The sequence below is a fragment of the Pteropus vampyrus genome, unplaced genomic scaffold (assembly GCF_000151845.1).
Source record: "Pteropus vampyrus isolate Shadow unplaced genomic scaffold, Pvam_2.0 Scaffold48, whole genome shotgun sequence".
Classification (NCBI taxonomy): Eukaryota; Metazoa; Chordata; class Mammalia; order Chiroptera; family Pteropodidae; genus Pteropus; species Pteropus vampyrus.
The window spans coordinates 4,332,921-4,344,518 of record NW_011888829.1 but is presented as its reverse complement, the minus strand read 5'-3'; the positions used below and the strand labels follow the sequence as shown (position 1 = coordinate 4,344,518).

General features: G+C 35.7%; 1 protein-coding gene across 1 annotated transcript in view; it reads right to left on the bottom strand.

Annotated features, from left to right (window-relative positions):
• MTPN (myotrophin) overlaps nucleotides 1-11,598 on the bottom strand; it is a 57,172-nt gene that overhangs the window by 7,070 nt on the left and 38,504 nt on the right. The gene's annotated exons all lie outside the window — the stretch shown is intronic.

Sequence of the window (11,598 nt, the reverse complement as noted above, 5' to 3'; positions counted from 1 at the left end):
ACCTCAGATCACCAGGCATTAGATTCTCATGGGAGCACCAGTCCCTGGTGCCAACAAGGTTGGGGACCGCTGCCTTAGACCTCCTCTTCCTTCAAATCCTTACTGTGCAATGTATAAACTGCCACAGCGATCACAACACTCAAATGCACTTGTTGTTTTATGTATTTATCTCTTTACTGTTGATGGCAGGAAACAAGATTATTAGTCTTTAAGTTCCCAGTGCCTCACACAGTGTTAATAACAGGCAATCAAGAAATGTTTATTAAATTAATTGCTATAGGTAGGGACTATACATATATAACAAGGGACTGGAAAAAACAGTATTCACTGAAGACAAATCACTGTGAGTAGATGAGCAACGCACTGCCATTGTGAATAGGTTGCTCCTTAGCACACTATGTATCTGGACTAGGCTCATCTGCCTATACTTAAAGCATGATTTGGGTGATAAAGTTTCTTGGAGGATGAAAAGGTTGCTGTGGCCAAGTTAAGTGGTACAAGCAGAAGGCTAGACCCTTTGTTATTCTACAGAGTAAAGGCTTTGAGGCATTATAAGTAATTTTCGATCTTCAAATGTCACAATTTCTGATAATCAAGTATTTGACAGTAGCTGTAGAACATGGGGAATGTTAAAAAAAAATTCAAGTCATGCTATCTCTGTCCCGGAATAAGTTTACAATAGAACTAAAAAGATAAGATATACAGGCAGGAAACAAGAACGTTCCTTTATCTGTTTGTTACTTTTATCTACTTACTTCAGATGACCCAAATCTGCTTTATACCACCAGTTTGTAATATGTACAAATAGGCCAAGAAGGCTGGATTAGTAAATTTCAAGAATAAAACTCTTAAACTTGTATTGACATTATATGACATGTGGTATCTTGACAGAAGGCTTTTGTGGTGAAGGTACTGATTTATAGTTATACTGATCAATTGTCAGTAAACCAAGCAGCTTTGTTTCAATGCAAAATTTATAATTTTAATTAAAAAATTAGTACTTGGATATATGTATATACACACCACAATGTTTTGGTGAACATTTCTGTATCTGCTGCTAGACACTGTTTTACAACCCTGGAATGTCACCATCACCTTGGAAAAAAATTCTGCTGGAGTAGTCAACTCACTTTTGGAAAGAAAGCAGGTTAATTAAAAATTGCCTATGGTTTTTCCTCTAGCATGAAACCCAGATTCTAGAATTTATTATCTTTAGGTCTTCTCAACTTTTTTGGTGCCTTTTATAAGAAAATGAAGAACCTTGTACAATTATACATATTCTGTGTCATCTGTTGGGCATCTTCAACTTAACATTTTCCCAGACATCCAATTCACAAGTCAACAAATATTTGTGTTTCTATTAACTGCCAGACATAGTTTTGGTAAGTAAAGGTTTTGGAACACAGCCATACTTATTTGTTTCCATGTTGTTTGCCAATGCTTTTGTGCAATCATATTGTAGTTGTCTGTCTGACTTATTTCATGTAGCATAATATCCTCTGGTCCATCTTTGTTGTCAGAAATGGTAAGATTTCACTCTTTTTTTATGGCCAAGTAATACTCCACTGTATGTAGGCACCACCTCTTCATTCATCTATCGGTAAGACATGTTGCTTCCGTATCTTGGTTACTGTAAATACTGCAATAAACATCGGGGTGAGTATCTTTTCAAATTAATGTTTTGGATTTCTTGGGATAAATATCCAGAAGTGGAATTAGTGGGTCATACGGTAGTTCTATTTTTAAATTTTTGAGGAACCTCCATACTGTTTTCTGTGGTGGCTGCATCAATATAAAATCCCACCACAATGTTTGATTACTACAGCGTTATAGTAGTATAGTATGATATCAGGTAGCATGACACCTCCAACTTTGTTCTTTTTTCTCAAGAATCCTTTAGCCATTTGAGGTTCTGCATAATTCCACATGAAGTTTAGGGTAATTTTTCTGTGAAAAATGCCATTGGTATTTTAATAGGGATTGCAGTGAATCTGTAGATTGCTTTTAGTATGGGCATTTTAATGGTGTTAATTCTTCCTATCTGTGAGCATGGTATATACCCTTCTATTTATTTGTATCTACTTCAGTTTCTTTCTTCAGTCTCTTATAGTTTTCCAAGTATAGGTCTTTTATTTCCTTGGTTAAATTTATTCCTAGGTTTATGGGTTTTTTTTGTTTTTTGTTTTTGATGCAATTGTACATGGAATTATTTTCTTAATTTTCCCTTCTGGGAGTTTTTTACTTGTATATAAAAATGTAACCAATTTTTGAATATTTATCCTACTTTACTGAATTCATTCATTAGTTCTAACAGTTCTTTGCTATAATCTTTAGAGATCTCTCTATATAATGTCATTTACAAATGAGTTTTACTTCCTTCTTTCCAATTTGGATGCCTTTTCTTGTCTGATTGCTGTGGCTAAGACTTCCAACACTATGTTCAGTAAAAGTGAAGGTGGACGGACATCTGTCATGTTCCTGATCTTTAAGAGCTTTCAGCTTTTCACCATTGTGATGTTAGCTATGGGTCTGTCATACAAAGTTTTTATTAAGTTGAGGTATGTGACCTTTACTCCCATTTCGCTGAGTTTTTATCATTAATGGATGTTAATTTTCTGTAATCATCATGTGGTGTATCACGTTAATTCATTCGCAGATATTGAACCAATCTTGCATCTTGAGACTAAATCCCACTTGCTCTTGGTATATGATCTTTTTAGTGTATTGCTGAATTTGGTTTGCTAAAATTTTGTTGAGGATTTTTGCAACTATGTTCATCTGGGATACTGGCCTGTACATTTCTTTGTAGTGTTTTTGTCTTGTTTTGTTATCAGGGTAATGACGGCCTTGTCAAATGAGTTTGGTAGCGTTCTGTCCTTTTCAATTTTTGGAATGGTTTGAGAGGATAGGTGTTGATTCTTCTTTGAATGTTTAGTAAAGTTTACCTGTGAAACTATCTAGTCCAGAGCTTTTGTTGGCAGTTTTTTGATAACTGATTCCATTTCATTAGCAGTTATCTATCAGTCTATTAAGAACTTATTTTTTCTTGATTCAGCCTTGGAAGATTGTATGTTTCTAGGAATTTATCACTATTTGTCCATTTGTTGGCACATAATTGTTCATAGAATTTCCTTATAATTCTTTGTGTTTCTTTGGTGTCATTTCTCCTCTTTCTCTTCTGATTTTATTTGGGTCCTCTCTCTTGTTTTCTTGATGACTCTGACTAAAGGTTTTTCTTTTCGGTTCATCTTTTCAAAGAACCAGCTCTTGGTTTCACTGATCTTTTGTATTGCTTTTTAAAACTTTTACTTCCATTCTGATCTTTATTATTTCCTTCTACTCACATTTGATTTTGTTCTTTTTCTAGTTCCTTTTGGGTTAAGGTTATATTATTTTAGAATCTCCTTCTTTCTAGAGGTAAGCCTGTATTGCTATGAGTTTCCCTCCTAGAAGTGCTTTGGCTGTATCCCAAAGATTTTTGGGTCGTTGTGTTCTCATTTTCATTTGTCTCAAAATATTTGATTTCTTCCTTGATCTCATTGTTAATCCATTCATTTGTTTGGTAGCATGTTATTGAGCCTCCCTGTGATAGTGTGTTTTTCAGTTTTCTTTTGGTAACTGATTTTTCATTTCATAGCATTGCGATTGGAGAAGATGCTTGGTATGATTTCAATCTTCTTAAAATTTGAGACTTGTTCTGTAGCCTAACTTGTGGTCTATCCTGGAAAATGTTCCATGTGCACTTGAAAAGAATGTATAGTCAGTTTCTGGGTGAAATGTTCTAAAAATATCCATCAAGACCATTTAGTTGAATGTGTTGCTTAAGGCCACTGATTCCTTATTGATTTTCTGTTTGGATGATCTATCCATTAATGTCAATGGGGTGTTAAAGTCCCTTGCTATTACTTTATTACTGTCAGTCTCTCCCTTTATGGCCATCAAATTTAGGTGCTCCTACACCGGCTACGTAATGTTTATGGGAGTAGTATCCTCTCATTACAGCTCTCGTTTTAAAGTCTGTTTTGTCTAGTATAAGTATTGCTACCCCACCTTTTTTGTTTTTCCATTTGCATGAAATATCTTTTTCCATCCCTTTACTTTCAGTCTGCATCTTTTTACTTGAAGTGAGTCTCTTGTAGGCAGCAAGTGTACGGGTCTTGTTTTTTCTTTTTACCCATTTATCCACCCTATGTCTTTTGATGGGAGCATTTAGTCTATTTAAAGTAATTATTGATAGGAAAGGCCTGTGAGAGATTTTAGGCAAGTGAGCCAAGGGATTGTAATTGTGTGGAAGAGCTGTTGGAAGCGGCTTGGGCTGGGTGCACAATTGGTTGAGGTCTCAAGGAATCACCAGGGCAGGAGTAATGGTGTTAGGTCTGGAGCCTGCCTGTGCCTTCTGCGTGGGTGGGGGGAAGGCTCAACAAAGGAGCAGTGGCACCTGTCCGCAGTTCCATCCCTGGAGAGCTGCCCTGCCCCTCCAGCACTTGCCCTGAAGCCAGTCAATTCAGTACCTCCCCGTATGTCCCTGATGCTTTTCGAGCTTCTGCAAGTTTAGAGCAAGTAGGTTTGTGAGCGAGCCCCTCAAGAGGAATGCCTGGCCTCCAGAGGCCCTCCGTCTCACAAGGATGCCATCAATGCTGGTTTTCACAGCCACAAGTATAGGGACTCCTCTTCCCTATGCTGGTTTCATCGTGGTTGCTGCTTTATAGCCTTAGAGGACTTCTGTTTAGCTAGTCTTCAGGTGATTCTCAGCGACGGCTGTTCTATAATTTAGTTGTAATTTCGATGTGGTTGTGAGAGGAGAACACAGCATTTACTTATTCTATCTTGACTGAAATAGTTTTACACATTTGATTCTCAACCAGCAAAATCTGTACCACAGACACTGGAAGAATTTGACAATGCTGGTATTTGAGAGGGATATTCAAGCTTTATCATTAAAAGGCTGCCTTTTAAAAAATGTAACACCGATAATATATTTAGCAAACACATCAATGTTATCAGATGTGGTTTTCTATATTTTATTAGAAACTAATTTTTAGTATGTTTTATTCCCTACAGCAACTGTACATTAAATGTTTTAACTTTATAAAAGGAAGGCAGTTGCGTAAACCTTTGTTCTGTATCTCACTCATCCTACGCAAAGCAGGCGCCGTTAACGTACAGTGGGTCTGAAACAGGTATGAGTCACCAACATGAGTTGCATAACCAGTGGCCATGTATTTTTTGTTGTTTTAAGGTACAGGAGACTTCCTAAGGAGATAAATTCTTTGACCTAGTATGAAGCAGGGAAAGAAAGGAAAAACAGTTCCCTCTCAAGATACTGTTTAGTATGCTAAACATCACTAATAAATGTCCGTTTGTAATTTAAATACAAGTTTATTTTTGTAATGTAAGAATAAAATAGTAATTACGTTTTAAAACTTTAAATTTTCAATTCATGAGATTTTGATTCTCATTCTGGGATACAACTTTCTACTCAAAAGAATTTTTTATACAGAAAGTTGAGTGGTCATCTTTAAGGCAGTACTTTTCACATAAGGGATGGAATATGAACACATACTAGAGTAAATGGCATAGCTTATCTAAATTTTAAATTAAAGCAAACTTAACATCTTTAAAAGAATAAGAGAAGTAGATATTTAAATGTGTCCCCTTATACTATAGTGGATTACTTAGAAATGATTTTCCTTACAATTAGAGAACAAGGATACTTGACTTCTTAAAATCCTTTATTATCAATTATATAAATAAGACATTACATAATTTATAAGAAATTTTAATATTATAGAAACTTTGATATATGTTAATACTTTATATTATTAGGAAATGTCTAACATGATAGTGTATTAATGCCACAAGCGAACTTATTTTTCTTATAGAATTGTTTCTTTAAGCATGGAAACTTGATTAAGATATCAAATTATACATGCAGATGTGAAAAATAAATTTTGGACTTACAAAAGTCCGCTGACTAAAAGTACCATAGTTCAAAAGTACCATTTCATGATTAACTCTTCAAAATGTTCATGCAACACTGCTATTACTGAGGTATCTGAGATTTTAATCAGGAGACCAGCTGAGTAATGAATGATGAAACTTTCGTATCACTGTCCTATAAGCTTGTTTGGTACATTAATAAAAGTTTCAACAAATAAGCATAAGCATAGTCTATTAAAAGCATCCAGAATGATACACACTCAACCCGTATCACTTAGGATCATTTTTTCTAGTGAGCAGTGAAGTTGTGAGCCTGGTATGCACTATAAATTCCAAACTAATCATGAGCCAGAGCAGCTGTCAGCAAATTATGGCCCAGAAGCTTGTTTTTCATAAGTAAAGTTTTGCTGGAATGCAGCCACACCCATTCGTTTCTGTATTTATTGTCTATGGCAGCTTAGAGCTATAGTTGCAAAATGATGACAGTGACCATATGGTCTCCCTCTTACTTGGGCTTCTGACTCCTCTGCTACTGCTGTATTTCCCAGGATGCTTCTCGAGCCTGCATTTTTACCCATTTCATTTCTTTTTACCAGTTTTAGCAATGTTTTTCATGTACTCTGGATTTGGTGAAAGTACCAAGAGCTTTGCTCATCCCCCTTCCATCTAACAATTCGGTAGTTCCAGCTTATTAAAAAACATACACTTTAGTGTTTGCTTTGCATTGTAATATTTGTTTAGATCTAGTCACCTACTAATTTCTTGCTTCTCAGTCTTTCCCTTCGGGTTTAATTTGCTTCCTTCTGAAGTGCATCCCGCTATTCACCTGCTTGCTGCTCGGGAGTGCTGACCACTTCTGGGCTGGGAGCAGCCTTGGGTCAGCTCCTGCCTTTTGCAACAAATACTCTGTTGCTTATGTTGGGGAATGTTTTTTCAACCCTGTCCTTCCTGCTTTCTGTATCTCAAGGATTCATTATAATTTTTTGTCTAACAAAACCCTTCGTATGGGTTCTGATTCATTCATTTTTATAGACATCTTTTCTACTGGGGGAGTGGGGGGAGGAAGGGTACCATGGCATTTGCTTAGACCTCAATCTTGAAGTCTCACCTGTGTTCTCTGCATTTGTTTCATTACTAGCTCACTAATTAAAAATCAGGTCAAACAGCTTTTATCTACAGAAATATACATGTTTCATTTCTTATAACTGTCCCTGACAGTAATTCTGAAAGGCAATCTTTTATAGAAAGAACATGGACTTTGAGTCATAATCTTGGAATAAATCACCTTCCTGAAAGAAATGGTTCCCTTGTCCATAAAATAGAGATGATTATACCTATGTATTTGAGTTGTGAGAAATTAACGGAGATTACATACACAGACTGCTTAATATTTTTCCACAGGAGTAAAAATAAAAAATTTAACACCTTTGCTATATGGACAATCAAAAATTAAGTGCTTTAAATTCCTACTTGCATTAGACATTTCACCTTCAATTGCATTACATTAAAAAAAAATCTGTGCAGTAAGTGACTATGGCATATTACATAGAAGATTGCTAGAATATTTGAAATTAAACACTTTTTTGTTTTTTTGTGATTTTTCTTTTTCCCTTATGATAATACTGAGTTCTTATTTTGGCCTTTATCCTATGTTAATGATATGCCAGCTGGATAATATTCTAGGAATGTCAATGAATCTGGTAAACTTCAAGTACTTTTAAAATAAATTCATAATAATCCATACGAATTCTACTTTTGATAAAACAGAACCAGACTTCATAATACAGTGAAAGTAACGTTAAAAAGAAAAGCACCGAAACAGCCTTATTTTAGCAACTATGAATTTTTAAGAGTATAATCAATTTCAAAAAGAAAAATGGGCTAACAAAACTATACGGTATCCATAAAAGAAGCCTACGCAATAAGATCAAAGTAATTAATTTTGAAAAAGCAGAACTAAATCTTACAAGGCTGCTTTCATAAAGGTTAAAAATCTTTCATTTAAAATAAATAATAGCTCTACATGGTTAAAATTGATCTGCCATCAATAGAGCCATCTTTGAATGTCATTGACTTAGCTATAAAAATCAAGGCTCAGACACAAAAGAACAATATTACAGCTACAAGTGAAAGAAAAAATAAACTAGTTAAAAGTACAACTTACAACCAATAATTGAGCACAGAGTACATATTTAGAGACCCTTCTAGGATAACATAATGGGACCTAATGTACCTGCAAATCAAGCCAGAAGATTCTTAAACAACGGAATCTCATAATCAAAGGGTATCAGTGACCTGGAACATCAAGTTTATAGAACAATGAATGATTCAGGCCCTCTTTGGCCCAAGAATAATTGTCTTATTTTGTTTGTCCTACAGAAAGAGAGGTATATCAGAAAGATTGTTCGGCTCTAAGAGTTTGAGGTATGGCTAAGAAGAGCATGCTTAGGGGTATTTCATTTAGTAAGTATCAGAACCTAAGGACCTAGGAGAGTTTTTGTTTTCAGAGAACAAAACCCTTGGCTGGGTAGAAAAGGTAAGGGAAAGAAAAAAACAGGAATGAAGAAATCAATTTTTGTTTTTATCCCGATTTATAAATGTTTTTAAATTGAGCTATAATTGACAGACATGTAACATTAAGGCATACCCCACAACAATTTGATATTTGTATATACTGGTTATCACAATAAGTTTAGTTAATGTCCATCACCTTACATCATTAGTTTTTTTGTGTGTGATGAGAAGTTTTAAGATCTACTGTTAGCAACTTTCAAATATACAATACGGTATTTTTGTTTTTTTTTTTTTTTTCCATGCTGAAGAACAGAGCTGAGAGGCAAAAGGAAATCAGAGCCTGGTCCTGTGGCTTAAACCTGGGGTTGGGCTGTGCATCAACAAAATCTCTTTACTTGCAACACAAAGTGTCCTAATAAAATATTGGAATTCTATAAATTTTTCATGAACTGTAAATCAATATTTGTAGCCTGCGAGAACCACTTTTTAATATAGTAAGCAAAAATATTCCCCCAGGGATGAAAATATTTAGTTTACAAAGGTTTTTAATCTGTTCATGAGTGTCGGGGAGACAGTGACTGGAAACCTTTGCTAGCTCACCCACCACGCACTCTGAATTTATTCCAGGGGCAAAAAAATACTTTTATACTGGCTTTTGAAGAAATGCATCACTTACACCAGTATGGTATGTATGTAGTACCTAAAAATTACTGTTGATACATATCAAAACTAGCAAAACCACACATTTAAAGAAATCCAGTAATTGTGTTTAACATAAAGCTATGGGTAAAAAACCCTAGTTTTAGAGGACCTGAATTAACTGTTTTCAGAACAGTATCTTTAAAAAGTTCTCAAAGTATTACAAGACAAATGTACTACCTTCTCTCCCAATTTTCTTTAAATCTGCATTCTGTGAAGCATAAAATCCTCTTCAGTCTTAGTCATAAGAAAAGCTATTCAACACTTATGTGCCAGGCACTGTGGCAAAATGCTTTATATACATTTATTCATTTAATTTCTATTTTTCTTTTAGCAGGGCTTATTTTACAATGCTAAATGAAATGTTATAAATAACACTTCACTTCCTAGAGTATGGCCATGAAACAATAAGCTTGGGATTAACATCTGTGCCTTATTAAGATTTCTTGTCTCCTAACATTTGCAGGTCCTAACACAGCTAGAATGGTTGCAACTGGTTCACTAATTCCTGAGGCTGGATTCTGAACTCCATCTAAGAGCTTACTATAGCAAAGACAAAACACTGGAAACTCCAGATTCACCATGATCTCAATAATATCAAGAAACCAGGCGACCTGGAGAGCCCTCACTTACAGCAAACTGCTTCTTCTAATGAACTTGCTCAGTATGTACTACAGAAAAAGTTTACAAATTTCAAACTAGGGCTAGTACCAGTCTGCAAAGTCTTACTAGTCCAAGACAACATTTTCTACATCAAGTACAATGCTGAGTTCGGCTAACCTTTTTTTTTTTTTTCCCCATAGCAAGCTATTCTTGATGGAGAGTTGGGTTCATTTATATTCCAGTCCAAGCTCCTTACCCATCCATCATGAACTGGTAACAGTAGATCAGCTATTTTGGGTAACAATGTTCTAGACTTCAGTTTTGGATACTACTTCCAGCTTTCTGTCCCTGATGTCCAACAAAACTTAAATTAACAACCAAATACTGAACTTACACAATCATAGAAAAAGCAATGAAAATCAGCAATTGAGCTCACCTTCGAGAGAAGCAATTTCACACAGGAAACATGACCTTCATAGACGGCAGACAGAAGAGGGGTGATATGATGTTTATCCGGAGCCTGTGAAATAATAAAGGAGATAAACCACCTTATCTAGCTTTCATTTCTTCCTTCTTTCCAAATCTAATTAGGACTCCTGTGACTATATTAAAGTCAGTGTTTAACTATCTGCCTTTCTATACAAAAGCGCTTCCCAGCTACAAGTCTCTAGCCTCCAGAGGCCCAAGCCCACAAGCAGTGTTTCTCCTTGGGAGTCAGTGGAGTGGAGTAGGGCTCTGCCACTTACTGTGTAACTAGTTTACCTCTGCGTCTCTACTCCCCACTAGTGTAGAAATGCCATGAGGTCCTGTCACACTCGGGCCAGGTGACATGGTATGCCCTGAAATGTGAAAAGTTCATCTCACTTGTTGACATGGGTACTTAAACCTTTTCCCCAAACTCTGAAGTGCAGAAGCTATAAAAGGCAAGAGTCAGGAGCTGACTGCCCGTCTGACCGCTTGTCTACTGATCTTTGTCCAAAAATCCAGTTTAGATTTATTATATGACTGCAACGTCCTTTGCTCCATTGGGTGATAGCCATTTACTATATACAGATAGTGCTAAATCTCAACTTGCTTTAGAACTTGAAAAACAACAGCTAAGGGGGAAACATCCTGAACTTCGGTTTGAAAAGGTTTGTCTGCTTATTCTTAAAAATCCCAATGATGTATTTCTAAGTCACGGAAAGTTTGGTATAATTTCAGACTGTATTCTTATTTAAAATAAAGTTTCCGCAAGTTAACTATTTTCTAAATCTCTAGAAAATAACTACCCAAAGCATACAACAGGAATTTTTTCTAGAATGACGATGCTCTTTACATACGTTAATATCTGCTCCTTTCAGCAGCAGAAACTCCAGGATTTCCAGCTGCCCGCAATCTGCTGCGTAATGAAGAGGTTTTCTGCCACCTTCTAGTGTCCGGTTGACATCTTCTCCCTTCAAAGAGAAATCAAATGAAAATGTTTATGTGGATAGTAGTTTGAAGATGGGAAGGTACCTGATATTTTTACTTTCTTAAAGCTGTAAGAGTTTCATGAAACAACCGTATTTCTTGCAAAGTGATGTAAGTAACCAAAAACTGAAAATGAACTCTGCATAATACAGCAGTTAGGGCGCAGTATGAGTAATTCAAATCATGAGTAGTCAAGCTGAAACCAATACATAATAATGCTAAATGTAATGAAATATATTACTGTGCTCTATTTCTAAGAAGTTCAATCAGCATGATACCAAGGTGTGGCCACATGAGACTGATGGGTTAAAATACTGATATTTTACACAGACCATAGGACATGTTATTTTAATTCTTCAAAGAAAGCATCACTACTTTGATGCAGTCACA